At 34.4% G+C, this 21,119-nt stretch overlaps 1 protein-coding gene across 3 annotated transcripts in view; it reads left to right on the forward strand.

The window, feature by feature from the left end:
- Window positions 1-17,111: 17,111 nt before the first annotated feature.
- Window positions 17,112-21,119, forward strand: part of LOC148944612 (uncharacterized) — a 43,274-nt gene continuing 39,266 nt past the window's right edge. For all 3 annotated transcript variants that reach the window (XM_089100301.1, XM_089100303.1, XM_089100302.1), the window contains exon 1: window positions 17,112-17,531. The gene's annotated coding sequence lies outside the window, so the exon portion shown is untranslated. The remainder of the gene's footprint in view (window positions 17,532-21,119) is intronic.

A 21,119-nucleotide genomic window follows, 5' to 3' on the forward strand; every position in this document is an offset into this window, starting at 1 on the left:
TCAACCGTACAAGGCCGCCAGAATTCATATGGTCAAATTACTTAGTTGTTTTTACTAGACACAATTTACCACCTTCTATCAGAATTATGGTCAGGTTCATATAGAAGATGGTACATTTTATCAACTAAAAATGACCAAGCAATATTGTTCTATGAATGATGGGACAAAGAGTATCTTCCTAGAGGGGAAACTGGCACTAGTCCTGCCAGAAATTAACACCATCTAGCATGTGGCAACACGACGTTGTTTTCAAACTCTATAACCATTTTTCTGTTAGGAACTGAGATCAGACATTTATTACTACCCTAATTTTACCAATTACGCTAAGTAAATTAATTATTGGCATTATTACACAGAAATAAATACTAAGTGTCTCCGAACACTAGATGACGTTGATTTTTTTTTTTTCTTTTTTTTGCTCTAGCGCCAGTTTCCACTTTTATGAGTTACCCAATATCTTTGTGATGAATGCTGTTTATGATTTTCTCACATACTTATCTTAAAAAGAACAGTGATAGCACTTTAATCTGGGACCAAAATTCCGGAGATGAAACTATCCAAAGTCTCATACCTGAATTTTCTTAAAACCAAAACTCTTTAAATACTTATCTATAAACAACGTGGGATTTATTTTGAGACTAATTTTTAAACAGAATTTAACCAGCCAGGTGAATGTGTTTTTTTTTTCAACCCAGAATCGAAACCGAGGTGAGATAAATAAATTACGATGTCTTTCATAATTAAATTTTATTCAGAAATATTAACATTTTGTAATTATTAATTCAATAAAAGTACGAGATCTTTAATGGTACAAAATTTCATTAATATTATTGAACCTATGACGATTATTATTAAACTTCAGTCCTAATGTCTATCGCTTTGTAATGGGACTCCCAAAACTAGCCAGAACCTAAACTTCATCAATTTAACATAATCTTTATGAGGTTAAAAAATTATTATAAGCTTTAAATTATAGGTTAAGTTCCTTAATGAAAGAGAACAAACAACTTCAGCATTAGAAACCAATTTAACATAATTTTAACAAAATATGGTAAAGTGTGTCATCCAAAAAGACAGTCCAGCATTGCAAATTCTCGTTGATTTGATGAAGTATTTGAGAATCCTCAATCACAGGTTTGGCTAAAAAAAAAAAACTATAAAAAGTTGTTGGATTGGAAGAAAAATAACATTCAAATATATCTTATGAAATAACAATGATTAACAAAAAAAATGGAAATGACCACCGCTGAGGCTAACATGTTGTTTTTATCCAAAAGTTCTTCGTCTAATTTCGAGAAAATAAATTTTTATGGACCTTTTTACATCCTTAGGCATACGAATGTAAGTTTTAGCCTCTATCTTTTAATTTTTTTAGGATAGCCATTTGTAATTTGCCTTCTAACTATTTCTATTCTATCTGTCTTATATTTCTGCTTCTTGTTTTAGAGCCTGGCGCAAGCAGAATGGCCAGATGGGGCGCATTTTCTTCATTCAAGGGCTTTTTTGAAGTAGTTTCGCATTAAATTTTTTGAATCAGTGCACATTTTGAGGGGGGACATTATTCATTCATCGCATTTTCACTAGTCAAACGGGGTTTTCGGCGCATTTTCCCTTTTAGACGGCACGACTTTAGACTAAGCAGTTCGCAACATTTGGCAAGCACAGTTCCATTTTAATCAAATAATTAACTCAACTTGAGAATTCAACATACAGGGGTTGTCAGGGGCAGTGCTTCCATTCTAGGGATTTCTCCCCTAGAATTGGGATTTTTGAGGTCTTTTAGGGGTGAACTTTTTCATTTAGGGATTTGGGAATTTTTAGGGATTTTTATAAATCTTCTGGATTTTTTAGGGAATTTTTAGGGTTTCGGCCCTAGAAAATCCCCTTCCGACCCCAAAAAGGAAAAATGGGATGGAAATAGTTTTCCGTCCCATTTTTCCAGGAATTCTGGACGCGCTATAAAAGGAGTTAAGGATCTTTCGCCCAGTCAAATCCGAAGCGCGTTATGGCGTTATGTTTAAATGCTTGCCGATGCTGGATAGAAATTCTTAAGAAAAAGCACTGAGTGGTATATTCACTGTTTTATAATATATATATATATATATATATATATATATATATATATATATATATATATATATATATATATATATATATATATATATATATATATATATATATATATATATATATATATATATATATATATATATATATATATATATATATATATATATATATATATATATATATATATATATATATATATATATATAATTAGCGCAATTATTTTTCACAATTATCATAATTAATTGAATCATTCTAACTTAGCAATTAACGAAGAAATAAAAAAAAATGCACCTGAAAAAATCAGTACTTTCATCAGCCTTGTGCAAAAATTTAACTGCAGCCTCAAACAACTTGATTTTGCAACCTTGACAACATGAACTTGCTGACATTTTGATAAGAATGTATTGAATATCGAATTTTGGTAAAAGCCAGTCTCCATTTGGCAGATTCTGAAAATCTGTACTGCCAATCTGTAAATTTTATTTCAATGCAGACTTCTTTTCTAGAGACTTCTAAAATTCTTTTAACACAACTAATGGTTTGAATAAAACCTGGCAAATGGCAAAGGTGCAGACTAGAGACCCCTGCAGTCAAAGGTGCAGAGGTACAGCTCATTTTAACCTGGACTTGCAGTAAGAAATTGATTATATTTTGCATCTACTGTACAGCCCTCTATGCCATTAGAACCTAATAAACTGAATAATATATATAGTAAGAAATAAGATGTTTTTATTAGGAGCCCTTTTTCTGTACCTTTACTGAAAACTGGGTTAGCCTCCCGGCCTCTGCTTCTTGATTATTAAAATGCAATCAATAGCCCGCACCAATGACACGAACAATTTTAAAAAGCTTGGGATACCAGGTGACCTGTCACCTTTCACTATTCGTTTCAAGCATTCTGTTCATTCCATAGGATCATGAATTTCCTGCCAATAAAGAATTTTTTAATTTAGAGGATGATTAACTTAAGGTGATTGAGAACCAGTTGATGTTCATTGATAGCCCCCTGGCTGCTGTACTATATACATGTAAAGTTGCCATAGGAAACAAGGTTACATTAGTTTGCTTAAAAAAATGAAGTTCAGAAAATACAGAATGGAACAGCTACTACATATAAAAAGCTAGCAAAAGTTTTAGTCTCTTTTGTTCCTTAAGAGGTTTTTTTTTATAAATCTTTCAACTGAACCAAAAGGATAAAGGCCTGTTTTGTTGTATATAGCAATTTTTATAATGAGACAGCCATGTTTGTTTAGCCTGCCTGCCTGCCAACTGAAAGGCTAATATACTTTACAATGTTGACACAGCATAGTTGATTTGTCATTGGAAATAAACTTAGCTTAATTTAACAGGGTGGTCCATAATAATAAGTCACCATAAATAGAAAAAACAATTATTTTTTTATCAGAAATACTTCATAGCATAAATCTGGAACGTCACCATTATGTTGAAAACACATTTCAATATGTTTCTCCCACTTTTGATGAACATAAATGAGCAAACCAATGATCTGCTACAAAAACATAAGCATGTGTTCTATTTATGGTGACTTTTTCATTCCTACTCACTTTTTACTCATAGGACAGTAAAAGGAGTATGATTTTCTATGGAGCAAGGGGGATTGCTCTTCTAGGATATGGTGGTCAAAATAAACAAAATATAAAATTTATATGGCTGTATTAGTGTATTCAGTTGTAGTAGGGTCACACTGCTTATCACATCAACGTTAATACTGCATGAAAGATATGTTTTATTTAGTTTCCGATATTGTGTCCCTGGTGCCTGATATTTTTCAGATTAGTATGAAAGATAGCATTAGTGAAGAATCCCATTCTAGTGTTTTACCCTTCTCAAATTAAACAACTCCTGCAAAGAAAAAACAGAAGAAACATGAACCTGCACGTAGTTCTACCACTCTGATTCAGTACTCCAAAAAGTTTGTTGACTCATGGATGAGTGACCCGGCAATTGAAGGGATGGCTAAAAAAAAGAACTCATATCTTGGATATTGTGGAGTATGCAATACTGATCTCAAGCTAGGAAAAAGTGGAAAATCAGAGCTTATAAAGCACTCCAACACAAAGAAGCATAAGTCAAACATTGAAGCAGAAGGGTCCACTTCAAATACTCTTGGACACTTTTTGCAAAGGGGATTCACTGACCAGACAAAGCTTCTTGAGGCCAGAATCTGCACTTTTCTAGTTGAAAATGACTTGGCTATTTCTAAGGTTGAGCCTTTTGTAGCTTTTTTAAAAAATTTGCCTTCAAAGCAAGTAGTGGATAATGTGCAACTCAAGAAACAGAAAGCTACCAATGTCATATGAACAGGACTAAGTGGTTTTTTTGAAGATTGTTTGACGGAAATCTTACAGAATTGCTACTTTTTAATCATTTTTGACGAGGCAACTGATGCATCTTCAAAGAAGTTTTTTCCAGTTGGAGAAATATTTTGTAATGACGAACTCTTAGTTGATGTTGATGTACTCAATATAGTCGAGTGTCCTGACTCTTCGGCCAAGGCGATATTTGAGAAGCTGAAGAAGTGTATAATAGAAACCCACAAGCTTCCCCCTGCAAATTTCATAGGGTTTTGCTCTGACACTACATACTCTATTATAGGAGCTAGCCAACGCATTTCATCCATAATAAAACAAGCGTTCCCATGGGTAGTCTTAGTGAAATATTCCAGCCATATGGCTTATGCTGTGGCTTCAAAACTGCCAAAGTCTATGAAAGAATTAGTCGCTCCATATATAGTCACTTCACACATAGTCACAAGAGGCAACATGCTTTCCTTGAATTTCGAAACTTCTACCAAGTTGACATGCATAAGATTCTGCAGGCAGGGCAGAATCGATGGCTTTCAGTCAATGCTCCTGTGGACAGAATTTTGGAACAATGGGATGTTCTTAGTGCCTACTACAGACTTCTACTAGTTGAAAATCCAACAAAGCTTAATGAGCTTGTATACACAAATCTGAACCCAGTCATGAAGTGTATGTTTGAATTTGTTGCCTTTGCATTGGGATTACTTACTGAATTCAATGTAGCTTTTCAAGCTGACAAACCACTATTTTATCGCCTGAAACTAGAGACTGAATCTCTTATCAAGGAATTGTCTTTGAGCTTCATGAAGAAGGACTATGTGAAGTCAACAAATGCATTCCAAATTAATGTGAATGACCCAAGTGTTTACCTTACCTTCCCCTCGAAAATATTTATTTGGGTCCAAATGGGCAGGACTCTCTCTTGACACTAAAATCAGATCCTGGTGTACCCAATGATGCAGTTGAAAAGATCCTCAGAGCTGCACAATCTTTTTACATAGAAGCTGTACAGCAGATCCAAACTCAATTTCGTTTCGATGATGAAATTTACAAATATGAAGAAATGGTTGACCCTGTATAAGCTCAGTCACTACGGCCTGGTTCTCTCCAACCCTTTGTTCGAAAGTATGGGAAAGTATCATGGGATGGAAACAAAATTGAACAAGAGTGGAGGAAGGAAAGTCTCACCAATGTTGAAAATATTGAAAATATGGAAGCGGTTACCTACTGGCGTTTGGTTTTTTCAAATAAAACCAACGCCGGAAAAAAGCTATACATAAATATAAAATTGACATTAGTTTTTGTGTTCACTCTTCCTTTCTACGTTGTTTTCACCGAAATATTTTTTAGGAAAGTAGAAATCATACACATGGAGAGACGGATCTTGATTGAAATGAAAATATTATATGGAGTTCTGAAAACGAAATTTGGTATGAAATGTGCACAAGAAAGTGCCACATGCATTCGTAGAGACGAGCAGCTACTGCTGCACATGAAAAGAGTCAAGGCTTCAGCTACAATCGGAAAAAAGGATGATGGTGTTGAATCTGATTCTGAATAAAAATAGATTTTTCTTTGTTTTTTTTTTTTAATCAATATAACTGGATTCTGAGGCAACTAATGGATTGTTCACATTGGTGTAATAACCAGTGTGACCTTATAGCCCAAATTACCAAAAATAACCATAAAAAATAAATATTGATTTGTTTTCACCACCACGTCCACGTGCTAACTCAACCAACTATGCATTTTGATTGGTCATCTGTAACAGAAAATAGAATTCAAATCTATTTCTCTTACTCGTCTTACTATACCCTATACGCCTTATTACACCTTACTACACGAACGTGACCAATTCCTAAGTATTGTTTTATTTTTACCTTTTCTGTATTACTCAAAGTACATGTCAACCAACTTCTTATGCTTAATGTTAATATTTTCGTAATATTTTTACATATATTTTTAATGATATCTTTTTATTTTTTTTCAAGCTTTTTCATTAGAATAAACACAATTAAATATGAAAAAAATTAAAATAAAAAATAATAATTGAAAAAATAACCATTTGAATATAATATATGTGAACCCATCCTATTGGTGTATTGCAAAAATATTAATAAAGAATAAAAATATAATGGAAAATAAAAATAAATAAATAACATATCTCAATAAGGTCCCGATTCCAAAATATGGAACCGGAATCTATCAATCAAAACCGAACTTAACTAGTTGATAATTAAGAAGCATTGTTTTAAACGTCAAAGGAACATATTTTGGTGCAAGTAAATGGTCCTAAGTTGCAAAATAAGTCCTAAGTTGCAAAATAAGTTGCAAAATAAAGTGATTATAAGTGATAAAGAAATTGAGAATAAGGACATTCAAGGACAGCTGTATGTTCTCAACAAAATATGTTAGTTATACAAAAGAAAGAAAGGCAATTTGAAAAGAAAATATATGGACCAATAAGTAAATCTGAACCCAGGGTGATATTCGGACTAAGGTCAGGTCATCCAGGAATTCAGAAATATAGAGCCCATTTTAGTAATGAAGATCTGAGATCTGCATTTTGTGGAAATGGTAAAACATCTGTTATTTGAATGTGCAGGAACAGAAGACAGGAGGAAGGATATTAGATAGAGAAAATAGAGAAAAAAGAATTTGATAGAGTAGTGACATGCTAAGTGGAGCAGGCTTGAACAGTGACTGTGTTGATGTAGTGATGGATTTAGCGGACAATATATACCAAATCATAGTATTGAGTTTCAAATAAAGTGAATACACCATTCGATGCCTTTTTTTTATGTGATTACGAATATAATAAGCATTTCTATTGGAATTGAATTTCAGCCCCCCCCCCTATATAGGCTATACTTAACCTAACACTGAATTGGCATATATAGGGGGGGGGGGCTGAAATTCTTTTCCGATAGAAATGCTTATTATAGGAATGAAATGATTTTCTATATTATAGGATAGAAAATCCGATAGAAATGCTTATTAAATGCTTATAGAAATGCGATATTAAATGCTTATTATAGTTTGGGCGGGGGGCTTTACCCCTAGATTTGTCACTCCATTTTGCAAAACCTATAAGCTAACGGATAACAGCTAATGGTGGCGGATCCGGGGAGTGGTGAGGGGGGCGCGTGCCCCCTAGTGAAGTCTAAGCATATCATATTCTTGATGCGCTACTTGAAGGTCAAGTAAAGTGTATTCTTAAGAAAATTTATTTAAAAAACAAAGTTTTTCCGAAGGAAGTAAAGAGCAAAGTTGAAACTTAAAACGAATAAAAATTATTACTTTTACAGCCTATCTAATATATATCAATAAAACTAGTACGAATAAACGAACTAATTATGTTTCTCTATGCTTTTAGGATTATAGAAAACAAGCGCTTTATTGAAAACACAAAAGTCGAGCATACAAAACAAGAATATTGATTTAAGAGTCCAAAGTGAGTATGTAGCCTAACAACAATAAACTAATCTATAAAGCTTTTCATAGTCTTACACCAGTCCTAATGCTATCAAGATGGCTTTACTTCAACTTGTTCACAGACTAATGATATGTCCTTTTCAGAACCAAAACGAGAGCCAGTCATTGAACTCAGCCATTGTGGAGAGGTAATACCAAATTAAATGTAAAAAAAATAAAACAAAATCCTAATCTGGATTATTACTTTATCTTAAAAGGGATTGATCCGAAAAGGGATTGATAATATTTGTATTCTGTAAAACGCGTCCTTAATTGGTTTGCTTTTACAGTACGAAAACTCCTATATTATTTTGCGTTTTCAGTAAAGCGCTAGTTTTGTATAATCCTAAAAGTATAGGGAAACATAATTAGTTGGCTTATTTGTACTAGTTTTATTGATATATGTTAGATAATCTGTGAAGTACTAATTTGTGTTTGTTTTAAGTTTCAACTTCGCTCTTTACATCCCTCGGAAAAACTTCGTTTTTTTAAAATTAATCAGGGAAAACAGCATGTCCATTTTGAACTCCAATGCCACTTCTGAACCCAAACTGATTGTCGCTGCGGGAACAGAACCCTTTCAAGAAGTTTACTAATTATCGAACAAACAGTTATTGTGTACGTAGCTCTAGTTCGTAGCCGTGTTTGGTGGCCGAGTTTCGATGAAGATGTTGAAAGGTGTATAGTTATTTTGCGCCTTTCCAAAAGAAAGTAGTGCTATCAACTCACGAAAATATAGATTAAAGTCACGAAAACTTTTAATAAAAATAGCAAGAAAATACTATTCTCGTCGAAAATGCCTAATTAAGAATTTTTCAGTCTGCGCGGGGAGAGGGGTGGCAAAATTTATTGGACAGGTGACGGCTTGGGGGGGGGAAAATATTTTTGAAATCTAGGGGCACAAAAAATTCAGAAAAGACAGAAACACAGAACTCCCTGCCCCCTCCCGAAAAATATTGAAATTTGCATTGCACTTTTTGGGAACTTGAAATTGGTCAATAAATGAAAAAGAGATGAAATATCATCTCATTTATTTGCAATAAAAGCCAACTTGGATATATAGTTACCAAGTTGTAAAAATAAAAAAAAAGTTTCAGTTGACTGTAATTTTGGTGCTTTTATGTTATAGCGCCTATGTTAACATCAATTGACGAACTGTGAACCGTTCGTTTGTTAGTTAATTTCCGCTTAGAGTGGGACAACGGAAGGTGACATAATATATGGAAACGTATAATTTTGGATATATATTTGAACAATAAGGGAGGGGGGTGAAGAATTTTGTCAGGGGAACTAAAAAAAGAAAATATTACTTAATAATACAACTAAAATTTGTTGAACAACCCTTTTGCATGCATACCCGCTCTACTTTAACCCCCCCCCCCTAATGTGCACATATATAGCCCATTTTGTTTCTAAAATATTTTCATCGTCTTTGTGATATTTCATTATTATTAGTCAGAGAAACAGATTCTACTTAGATGAAGACCTTAACATAGGCGCTACAACTTATAAGTACCGGTATACTTATAAGTTACTTATAAGTTGTACTTATAAGTACAACTTATAAGTGCTGATGGTGAGATTTTGTGGTGTTTGAAGTATTTTAACAGTTTACAAAGCAAGGTATGTTGTGCAGACGTCAGCATATTACATTCAAATAGGCAATGGTCAATTGTTTCACTATTCATATTACAATACCTGCAAAGAGGGGACAGGGGAATTGTACTAGTTGAATTAGAAAACTTATACGAGAATGCAAGGATATTTAGTCCATTTGTTCCAGAACGAATTCTATGATAAATTTTAGAAAGATACTTCTTGGGAAAGGGGGAAAGGATAGGATTGATCTTATTAAAATTAATATCTGATAGCCTCCATCGGTAAATATCTCTAATTGGGATTGATCTCCCACTTGGCTGGTCAATATTTATAGCATTTTTTGCTATTTCATCAACCTGATGATTACCACTTATGCCAGAGTGGCTAGGAATGTACTGAAAATAAGTTTTTATGCCACTTGAAGCAAGATTATCAATAATACTGAGACAATGATAAGTGTCAATGTCCAACTTATATTGGGGAGCTGAGGCGAGCAACTCAAGGCTTGATAGAGAGTCGGAATCAATGATAATATTATTCGAATTTGCAATCAAAGGTTGGTTTTGCTTAAGGTGTTCTAATGCCATGATTATGGCATTTAACTCAGCAGACATTATAGATAAATTATTAAATAATCTCTCTCCCATTGCAATTTTCAGGTGAGGAAGGAAAACACCACTTGCAACCTTCTCATTCATTTTTGACCCATCAACAAAAATTTGGAAGTGATTTTCATAAGTAATTGTATTAAGTTCTGCAAATTTTTTCTGGACAAAAGCAATAGGGGTTAAATCTTTATTCCATTTTGAAAATTCAGTATTTATTATGGGAAATGACCAATTCCATGGAGGGGATTGGGGGAAAGTAGGTGCAATAGACTTTGCTGGTACTGGGAACTTCTTTTGAGTATTGGCATACTCATTTGCAATACCTCTAAACATGGCTGGATTTCTTAACCAATTATGTAATGTGTGTGAGCTGTTTAATTCAATTTTTGTAAGATGTTATGTCAAGAGAAAGCTACGTCTCTCCCTTATTGTTGTTAATCCACTCTCCATAAGCAGAAACTTGGTGCTTGTGGGTTTCTTGAGACCAAATATGAGACGTATTATATCATTTTGTGTTGTTTCAATTTTTTGCATCTGGGTCTTTGCACATGCACCATAGACGATGAGCTCATAGTCAATATGGGGTCTTATATGTGATTTATAAAACTGGAGTAAGGTTTTCTCCTTACGACCCCAGGGTGTGGAAAGAAGTCTTTTCAGTATATTTGCTTTTCTATAACATTTTTTTTATTGTGTTTGAAATGTGGAGGTGGAAATTAAGTTTTTGGTCAAGCATGAGACCTAGGTAATTAATATGATTATCTTCTGGAATAGTTGTTTTATTTAGAGTTAGCTTTGCATTAACATGGTTTCGCTTCCGGTGAAATTTTTTTGACTTGGTGGGTGCAATGGGTAAATCTGAATGTTGAGAGAATTTTTCAAAGTGGAAAAGTGACTTTTGCAGATTTGACTGTGCTATCTGAAAGGTGTTGCCAGATGACCATAGCACCAGATCATCAGCATATTGTAGATTCGTGTGGGGTAGGTTCATGTTCCAGAGATATAAGGCAAATAGGTGGCAACTGAGGACTGCTCCCTGAGGTAGGCCTTTGGATATTGTCTTTTGGGTTGAAGAGGCTGAACCAACACAGACAATGAAACTTCGTACTTCTATGAAGGATTTAATAAAAGATACTAACTTAGGGGGTACTCCAAGGTTTGCAAGTTTATTTAAAAGGATTTGGTGGTTCACATTGTCATATGCCCCTTCAAAATCTAGGAAAGCTGTCACTAGGATATTATTTTTTGAGAAAGATTCCTTTATTGCATTTGTTAGCAAAATGAAAGCATCTGTTGAGAAGTGGTATTTTCTGAATCCAGTTTGAGTGTGTGGGATCATATTATTTTTCCAAAAAACCAGAGGAGTCTGTGATAAATCATTTTCTCCATTATTTTCCCCATCACAGGTGTAATCATTATGGGCCTATAAGACTCAGGGTTATCTTTTGGTTTATTTTTCTTTAGGATTGGTAGGAGGGACGAACATTTCCGTATATTGGGGAACCTAGAAGATGCCCAAGCATGATTACAACAATTTAGCAGTTCTTGTTTTATGAAGGTGTGAGATTCTTTATCCATGTAGGGTGTATATTGTCTTAGCTGCTGCTAGTTTTGGTCCTAATATGATGTATTGCATTATTCAATTCCTGGATTGAAAATGGGTTAGTTATGTACTCGGATCCTGGGCGTGGTTGGTAACTTGGGTTCATAGGAATTATGGACAGTTTGCTTTGATTATTTGATGTTAGCTTATTAACAAAAAGAGTTGCAAATAGGTTAGCCTTTTCATTATCATTGTCATAATGGGTATTATTATGTATAAGCTCATACAGGAGTGGGTTGGGGGAGGTCTTTTTCCCAGAGATGTGGCATATGACTTTATGTATAATTGGCTCATGTCTTTCTCTGGAGAGATTATTTGCAAAATTATTCCAGTATTTATATTTAGCATCTATTATAGTCCTTTTTAGATTAGATTCTGCTTTTAATTTTTTTAAATATGTTGTAGGGGATGTTTTTTTTATGAATTCTGTCCTAGCTGCCTTTTTTATCCTCCACTTATTTAGGCACTCATTTGTCCACCATGCTTTAGGAATTTGTTTAGGGAATGTTTTCTTAGGTGTTGTCCTGGGAATAGCATGATTAGCTGTATTTATTAGTAAAGATGTCAAGGCTTCAGTATGTGTGTCAACAGTTGTGTTAGAAATGCATGAACTTTGGGTGAAACTTGTAATTTCATCATTTAGCTTATTTTGGAACATAGACCAATTTGCTTTAGTGTTGATATATTTGGAGGTATGAGATAGAGTTTCAGCAGGTTCATTTAGGGAGCAAACTATAGCAAAGTGGTCAGTACATAGACTATCAATTTTATTTATGTAAATTTTACTCAAGAAATTTAATGACACAATTTGTAGGTCAATTTTGGAGAATTTGTCACTTTTGGGGTTGAAATATGTATTCAGGTTTGGAGCCTCATTTTTGCCATAATTGAAAAATATAGCTTCTCCACAAATGTCTATTGGTATTACTGTATAGGTATCAATATTGGCACCACAGTAACTGCAATTGCTCCCATCAAAGTTTACTTATATATCTAGGAGTATATATCTTTGTACTTTAGATCTATCAAAAGCTTTTGATAGTGTACGTCATAGTCAGCTTTATTCTGCTCTTTGTGGTTGCGGTGTCAATCTATTGGCTATTTTACTTCTTTGGTACTGGTAATCTAATTCTTTCCTCTGGCTGAAATCTGTGCCAGCTTCTATTATTAAATTGAAAAGAGGTTTAAGGCAATGTGGAGTTTTGTCTCCAACCCTATTTAATTTATGTATTTCAGGAGTTCTGGCAAAGATATTGGCTACCTATCTCTCCAGTTTTTCTGATGTTAGAATAAAAGGCTACACTAGCTATTTCAACACTCGCCGTGATAGAGGCTTGAGTAGAAAAGGTGGTGGCGTTGGTATCTATATTCGTAATGACATTTCATCTAAGCTGTTAAATATACCAACCGATTTGTGTCACGAAGTTGTCTGGGTAGAGTGCAAGCCATCCAAACTATCAAAAAAGTTCTCATGTTTGATAATTGCATCTGTGTATTACCCAGAGAGTGCAAAAAATAGGAAAGAGCTTATCAGCTACTTACAGACCTACATCGATAAACTTCGTCGTGTCCATGCCTATCCTGGCTTCATAATAGCTGGCGATTTTAACCAGACGAACAGACAATGGGTATCTAGTGTCCTTGATCTGAAGCAGGTAGTTACCATTGCTACGCACCAGAGAGGCAGTACTCTAGACCTAATTTTTACAAATATGAGTGACAATTATTACTCCACTCGGTTGTTAGGTCCTCTCCAGAGTTCAGATCATTATGTAATTCTCTGGTAAGCCAAAAATAACCAACCAAAGCCAAAGAGAACAAAAGTGACTATTCGTCCGCTTAACTCTCAATCAATCTGTGATTTCGGTCGGTGGATCGGGACTTACTGCTTCGACGACCTGTGTTCTATAGTAAACCTGAATAGCAAAGTTCAACAGTTAAATCTCTTCTGTTAGAGATGTTTCACAAGTTTTTTCCCACTAAAGTTGTAGTGGTAAGTGAGTCCGATAAGCCATGGATTGCAAGCGATCTCAAACAAATGATCAAGATGAGGTGCAAGCTTCACAGTTCTGGACAAATAGCCGCGGCGGCGAAACTTGGAAATCGAATCGTGGCCGTCAATCATTTCAAGTGAAGAAATTATGTTCGGGAAAAGGTAGTACCCCTTCTCCAAATAAGCAGTCGGAAGTGGCATTCCACAGTGGAACAAATGACTGGCAAGTCAGTTAACAGTGAGCTAAAAATACCCAAGCCTGACGGATCTCAAATGAGCGCTTCAGACGTAAACGACTTCTTTGCTGGCATTTGTACCACCTACCCCTCAATTACAGAGGCCGAACTGGTTGATCTCTTAGTCGATTGTGAAACTGACGAAATAAAACAGTTTAACGAATTTGCTGTTTTTAAAGAACTTAAAAAACTAAAACCGAATTGCTCTTCCTACCCTGGTGAGTTGCCGGTCAAACTTATTCCCGAATATGCCTTGTTTTTAGCCAAACCATTGGCATCGATCATCAATCAGTGTTTCAGTGAACAAACCTTTCCCGATGCTTGGAAGCGAGCCTATGTTCGCGTAATACCCAAAGTTAAAGGACTTAAGACATGTGATCAGTTAAGACCTATTTCGATCACACCGAACTTTGCTAAAGTTGCAGAATCTTTCATATTTCGTGAACTTCTTACGGACATTATACCGTCACTTCACCCCTTCCAGTATAGTTGCTTGAAGGGATGCAGCACGTCTGTTTATTTAGTACGGTTTTATCACCTAGTAGTTGAATGGTTGGAATTTGGAAGCTCGTTTGTAGATTTACTTCTGGTAGACTACCGAAAGGCATTTGATTTGATTAAGCACCCTCTTGCCGCCCAGAATCTCAAGTCAATGGGTGCCCGTAAGCACATTCTCCAATTAGTAGTTGATTTCTTGCGTCACAGGTATCAAAAAGTGTACGCCCTTTTTCCCGGTGATATTGAATCGGAATGGGTGGAAATTACATGTGGCGCCCCACAAGGTACCAAATTAGCAGCTCTTCCTTTCCTGGCTGTTATCAACTATGTACTTCCTGACTGACGATCGTTTTAAATTTGTCGATGATTTGTCTGCACTTTTTAAATACCACGTAAAGGATTCGCAAGCTGTAGCCCAGTTCGACCTAAATTTTTTCGATCAGTTTAAATTACTGTATACTGCGAACAGTCTTCAAACTAATGAGAATAAATCAAAGGTTTTGAAGTTCAACCTACTTAAACGCGATTTTATCTACCCCGCGAATTTGTTCCCTTCTGCTTCGTGTGTGACTATCTTGGGCGTCACCTTTAGTGTGGACTGTTTGTTCTCTATTCATGTACAAGAGCTGGTTAAGAAGGGACATTATGCTATGCGAACACTGGTGGCGATGCGCCGCCTTGGTTTTCCAGTGTATCAGCTGAAAACAGCGTACCTCACTTTTATTCGACCCATCCTTGAATATGCGTGTCCCGTCTGGGGTCCACAAGTTCATCACATAGATTACTTAAGTGATGATTTGGAGGGGATCCAGAAACGAGCTGTAAAGATCATTCTTTGCGACAAATCTGTAGATTACAGCTCCGCTCTGAAGTCACTTGAAATACCAAGCCTTCGCGATCGCCGCTTTCAGCTGATGATTCGTTTTGGCCAGTTTTTATTGTCTAGTCCTGTACATAGGACAATATTACCACCTAAAATGCCTGTTTGCGCAAATACCAGAAGCAAAAGAAAACTTATGCCCGTCTCATGCCGCACAAACAGACTTAGTAACTCCTTTGTTCCTTTTTTTACAAGTGCTTTTAATAAAATGTAGAGAAGTGTTTTCATGTAAAGAACAGCGCCTTTTAGTGCATTTTTTTTAATATGTCTATGACAGTTGTTTTCATTAAAATGATTCTGATGTTTCATACCTGGCTTATGCTGATGATCTGCTTCTTATAAGCCATACTAAAACTGGTTTATCTAATATGGTTTCTTGTGTTGCCACTTCTTTTTCAGACATAGGCCTTTCTCTTAATATAGATAAATGTCAATTTCTTTTCTTTCTTTTACTGCTTATTAGATTCTGCAAGTAGTGAGTTTTTTTTTCTCTCTCTTCATCTTTTCCTCCTCCTTTCATGTTATTTCTTTAATGTTTTAGTTTCTTTCAAATTTTTATGTGTTACTCTTTAACTGGAAATCTTCGATTTCTATATTGATTTGTGTTGCATTTTATGTGTTTTTCCTCGTGATACTCCACGTATTGTACCTCTGTACAGCATGGGTTAGAAATAATCATGATAATATGTTGTTTCAAAAAAATATGCCTCTTTGTATTGATAATGCTGTCAAATTGTCTAATGTATGTGTAAACTATGCTTTTGTTGCCAATCCAGAACATAGAAGTTTTTCATTAAATTTACAACATTTCCTCTGATTGTTAATGTGGAGTTTTGCCAATAAATTACTAGTCAAGCTTACAACAGCATCTGCTCTTTCAAAGAAAAGCTGGACAAATCTCTGATTAGATTTTCTTTGTTTGGGAACTATTGTTCATGTAGGCTATGCTAACTATCATTATCCATCCTAGATTGAACAAGCTTCCTAAAAAGTTCATTTTGGCCAGGCTTGATTGGCTGACAAGCCTTGTTGAGTGTTCTTGGAAGTGTCTGACTAAAGCTCTGCAATGCTGACCTTGTGTTTTTGTAAAATTTTACTCTCATATTTTTCTTCTATCATACTCTAATTTTATCTCTCTAGGCTGTTCTATGCAGGTATCTTAACGTTTTCTTGGTAGCTTTCATCACTCCAGTATCTATTTATTGTTCTACTAGCTACTATATTTATATGCTTACTCTGGTAGCTTTCATCTTTTCTTCACTTATCTACCCCTATATAGTGACCCTTATTATTACAATATTGCTCCTTGATTTTTTCCACCTTTCCTTTGTCAATAGCCTTTATCAATAATAAATGTTTTTTTTTGTCTTTAGTAACTTGGGTGTTCCTATTCTTAAAATCTTCATCAGAAGCCAACTTTGTTACCACTCTTATGAGTGTTCTGGTTCTGTTCCTTTCAGTAGTTTTCCCAATTGGTTTGTGCATGTTTTTTACATTTTCAGTGTACTATCTCTTTTCTTTTTATAATACCAGTTTCTTGCACTGGATGTTTCAGTAGCTCTATTTTGATAATGATTATCAATGCTGTTGATATTTTGTTAATTTTAGCATTAGTGGATTTCATAGGCAGTGCAATAGCGCTGCCTAAGTAAAGAACAATGTTGGCATAAAGCATTATTTTTTTTTGGTTTTAGATCAGAGCACTTTGTATTGAACACCCACTATTTCCCCAAACACATTCAATCAAAATTTTGAGATAGCCATTTTGTTCAGCACAATTGAAAGGTCTGGAAATTATGTCTGAGGAGAGCACTCTTCCCGCAGCCCTCAGGCAACTGTTTTAATTTATGCCCTTGGTGCATATAATGTTATTATTGAATGGTTTGTTGTAGAAACTTGAAAAAGGGCTCATTTGATTAGAAATTCAAAGAATATCAAACAATCTAATTACTATTTTGTCCCAGGAGTAAGGGAGGTCAGAACCGCCACTGCTGTAATGAATGTAGTCTTTGAAAAATTTTGTTACTTTATCACATTTTAGTCGTGGCTGGAAATATTCAATCCAGAAATGCTGAGCTTGCTGAACTTATGGTACTACTAGCTTTGAAGTTACTGAACGATAAGCTTGAGGAATGTAGACTCGTTAATTTGAAAAAACATCCAGACGTGAAAAGGAGATTTGTTGTGTTTTGCCCAAACTGACGGTTAGATAAGCCCAAACTTGTCACGTGATTTCTGAGTTGGAAGTAAGTTTTACTTTAGCATATAGGATTTAATTTTTTTTTTTTTCATAGCCAATTTTTAGAAAACTTGGCATGTTGCTCTTTAAGAACAGTTTGTTCCCAGGTGTTAGTGGAGAAAGAGGCAACATTTGTAAAGAAAAGCTCTTATATAAAAAGAGGCAACATTTTATAAAGAAAAGCCTTATATATTGTTAAATTTTTAATTCAAGCTTTAAATTTCAAAGTTTGATTTGAATTAAGTTTTAAATTCCCCATTTTGTCCATTCTCTAGCAGTTTAAGGAGCTAGAACAAAAAATTCTAAACACCTGGCTGGAAATAAACTCTTATCAGTTTCCTTAAAGCTTTGACAAGCTTGTAGTTATCATGTATAAAAATAAGCTTTTTTTACACGATGTGGGGACAACATAGAACTTAGCAGTAAAGAGTATAGAGCTTAGGAGTAATAATCAATCCTGCGCACCTTAAAACGCTTTCTGCTGTGGCACTTGTTGCCACCAATGATAGAACTTTTATTGCCAAGGCAGCTGAGTAAAATATCTGTTCCATAAAGCAGTGGTTGGATTGATTGCACCAACTAAGGCAGGATTTTTTGATCTCCTGGCATGGGCTAACAAGCTCCAATATAAATCTACTTGATGCCAAATCACATGATCATTTTCATCCTGTTCTGCATTGTTGTTCTGACAAATTATTTGATCAAACAGCCTCGTTTTTTTTTTAATGTATAATCATGAAGAGATTTAGAGTTGCTGCTCCTATGACAAAACCCTGTAGCTATATTCACAGAACTGACTGGGGTAGCTGATCTACTGACAGCACCAGATATTACAGCCTCTTCTTCAGGCTTAATGAGAGCCCTCTGTTCTTCCTACAAAAGGATTTCTACTGCACTAAAATGCTCACCACAAGTTGAAATGGACAGACCTTGAGTTTTTATTGGACAAACATGGTTCACAGGAGATGTGATAAAGTACCTTAGGTCAGCCACCAGTGCTAGAGGCTCAACCATTTTGAACAAAAATTCCCTTCTTGTGGACCATGAAAATGTCTCTAATCATGTAGATTTAAAGTCCTTGCCTGATTCCAATTTAGAAAAAATACAGCTTCCCAAGGGTTTTTACAAAAATAAAATATGTTTCTAGAGTTGGCCACTTGTATAAGTTGCGCCACCTATCTTTTGGGCTTCATGAGTCATCCATCCCCCTCTTCCCTGGAGAAACGTTTTTTTACCTTTTAAACATTTTGATTGAAATTACCATTTTAAAACTGACCTGGCGCTATAGGAGTGTCCAGGACAGTATATCAAAAGACAAGCTTTTACAGTGTAGCAACAATACATAAACACAGCAATGTGAATAGAATAACACAAAAAGAGAAAACGAGCAAAATACCAGTTTTTAATGAAAATTAACATGTCTCTTGATAAGTTAGACATTTATGCTATTAGACAGAAAATCTAAGTGGGATTGAAAGTTTACAACAGGAATGAAAAATAAGTAGCAAAAAAATCAATAAATTAGAATCAGTAGAATAAAAAAAAAGCACAACATGTTGGATTTTAAGATCCTTATTGGATTTCCATCTTGTTCAAAGTATTAGGCCTACAATCTTGTTGAACAATGAACTAGTTCGATGTTCTAACAGCTGCCAGGAACAGTTTTGCCAACATTTCAAAACAAAATGTAGCACAAATTGCCCGAAAAATGTACCAAGACAAAAAAATTGTACATATCCCAGTTTTTTCCCACGTGTTACATGAAGAAATTGTTTGGAGTAACATATATTACTACAGTAGCATTTTACTACAGGCTAAAAAAGTTGTTGTTTTTTGCACAACAAGCCCATACATCTATTCTAGAACTAAAGCCATATATAAAGGTTGCTGCTTATTACAATAGTATTATGAGGTAAGACTAACGCAAGCTGGGATATCTTTACATCTGAGTTTTGATAATTATATAACAGTGGGGGTTTTTATTAAGAAAGGAAAAGAAAATGGTGCATCAAAAGAAATCCCCAGTGGATATGGCCTGTAATGGACTAAACGTCAAATAACTTCAAGAAAACAATTTAATTGGAATAAAGGTAAAAAGAAGAAAAAAATAAGAAAAAAGATGACAGGGTCTTGATTTAACCAGCCTAAGACAAACAAATGAACTGCTAGCCGTTCCAAAAACAAAAGAAATTAACGACTTTATATGGCTTAGCAGTCTCCACCAAATTCATAAACTTCAAATTGAACAATTTTAATAATTTACATCATTATTTACAGGTTGTTTTAATTTATTATTTTTGAAGTGCATTCTGTATTAACCATGCCTCAGTAGGGCTTTTAGTGTTAATAAATCATATCATATTATTCCACTAGAACATTCCATGGGTTGAACTGATTCAGCAAAGTTTCTAAATTTGAGGCCCAATATGTCTAGTGTTAAATCTTGGTCCAATAGTTATGACCAATAACATATGTATCAAATGACGCCTTCAACTTTTATAATTATAAATAGATGATGCTCAGTGGGAAAGCAAAGAAAATAGAAAGCAAAGACAATAATTTTTGTTGATGATCATATGTACAAAAAGTAATGTAAAATATACAAATTCCTTCAAAATAAATATACAAGTTCATTGTAACAATGCCTTGCTGATATATTTCAGCTATCACAAATCTGTCTGGACAAGGAAAAATCACAAGACTCTTGATATGTTGAAGGGGGGGGGGGGCACGTTTGCAACTGCAAGTATTTTTCTTCTTTGCATAAGGACCGAAAAATGATTGATTGACTAAAACAGTGAATTGGGAGAAAACACAAAATAAAAATAGACTTAACCAATTTGTAAAATATGGTTAAAAGTTGTCAAATTTAATAGAAAAAGCTGTAAAAATCAATAAATGGGCAAAATTTAGTAAATTTATATTGACCAAGCTTACTTTTGATAAGATTTTATTACTTTCCATTTACTATCAAAACAAATACAAATACAGTTTTAAACTGTTGTGTATATGACATATTTTCTATATGGGAACACTGCTAATATATTTTGCTGAGCAAGGCGGACTGATACCCTGAATTGCATCCTGAGTCTGATGCATTTTCAAAATATTTATTATTATAGCATGAGGCAGTCAAAGGCATTATTAGTAGGAAATCAATTTATTGAACTCATTTAACGTTATTTTTTAGTATTTAATATCAAACTACTTTAAACCTTAGGCTGACTTTAATCAATTTCTGTAAGCTCAAAATTAATTAAAATAGAATGTTGTAATAAAATTTACAGACATCTAAATTTTGGTCTTAAAGACTGACTGTAATTAATATCAAATAGTCGAAAATTTCCTTGAAATAAAATCTCAAATTCGAAACTTTGGATAAGGTTTTGTTGATCTATTGACTACTAGATTTTATTTTAACGAATTCAAAACTTATTAAAAGACTGTATTTGGTATTGTTTAATGTATACATATATGTATACAGTATATCTTTTAAAAGACTGTATCTGGTTACTTTAAATGTATACATATACGTATATTAGTTTATGTGCTACCTCCCTCTCTGTTATGTCTTTATCTTTTATTCTTTGAATTG

The sequence above is a fragment of the Artemia sp. Qi Xiang Cuo genome, chromosome 14 (assembly GCF_049724085.1).
Source record: "Artemia sp. Qi Xiang Cuo chromosome 14, ASM4972408v1, whole genome shotgun sequence".
NCBI lineage: Eukaryota > Metazoa > Arthropoda > Branchiopoda > Anostraca > Artemiidae > Artemia > Artemia sp. Qi Xiang Cuo.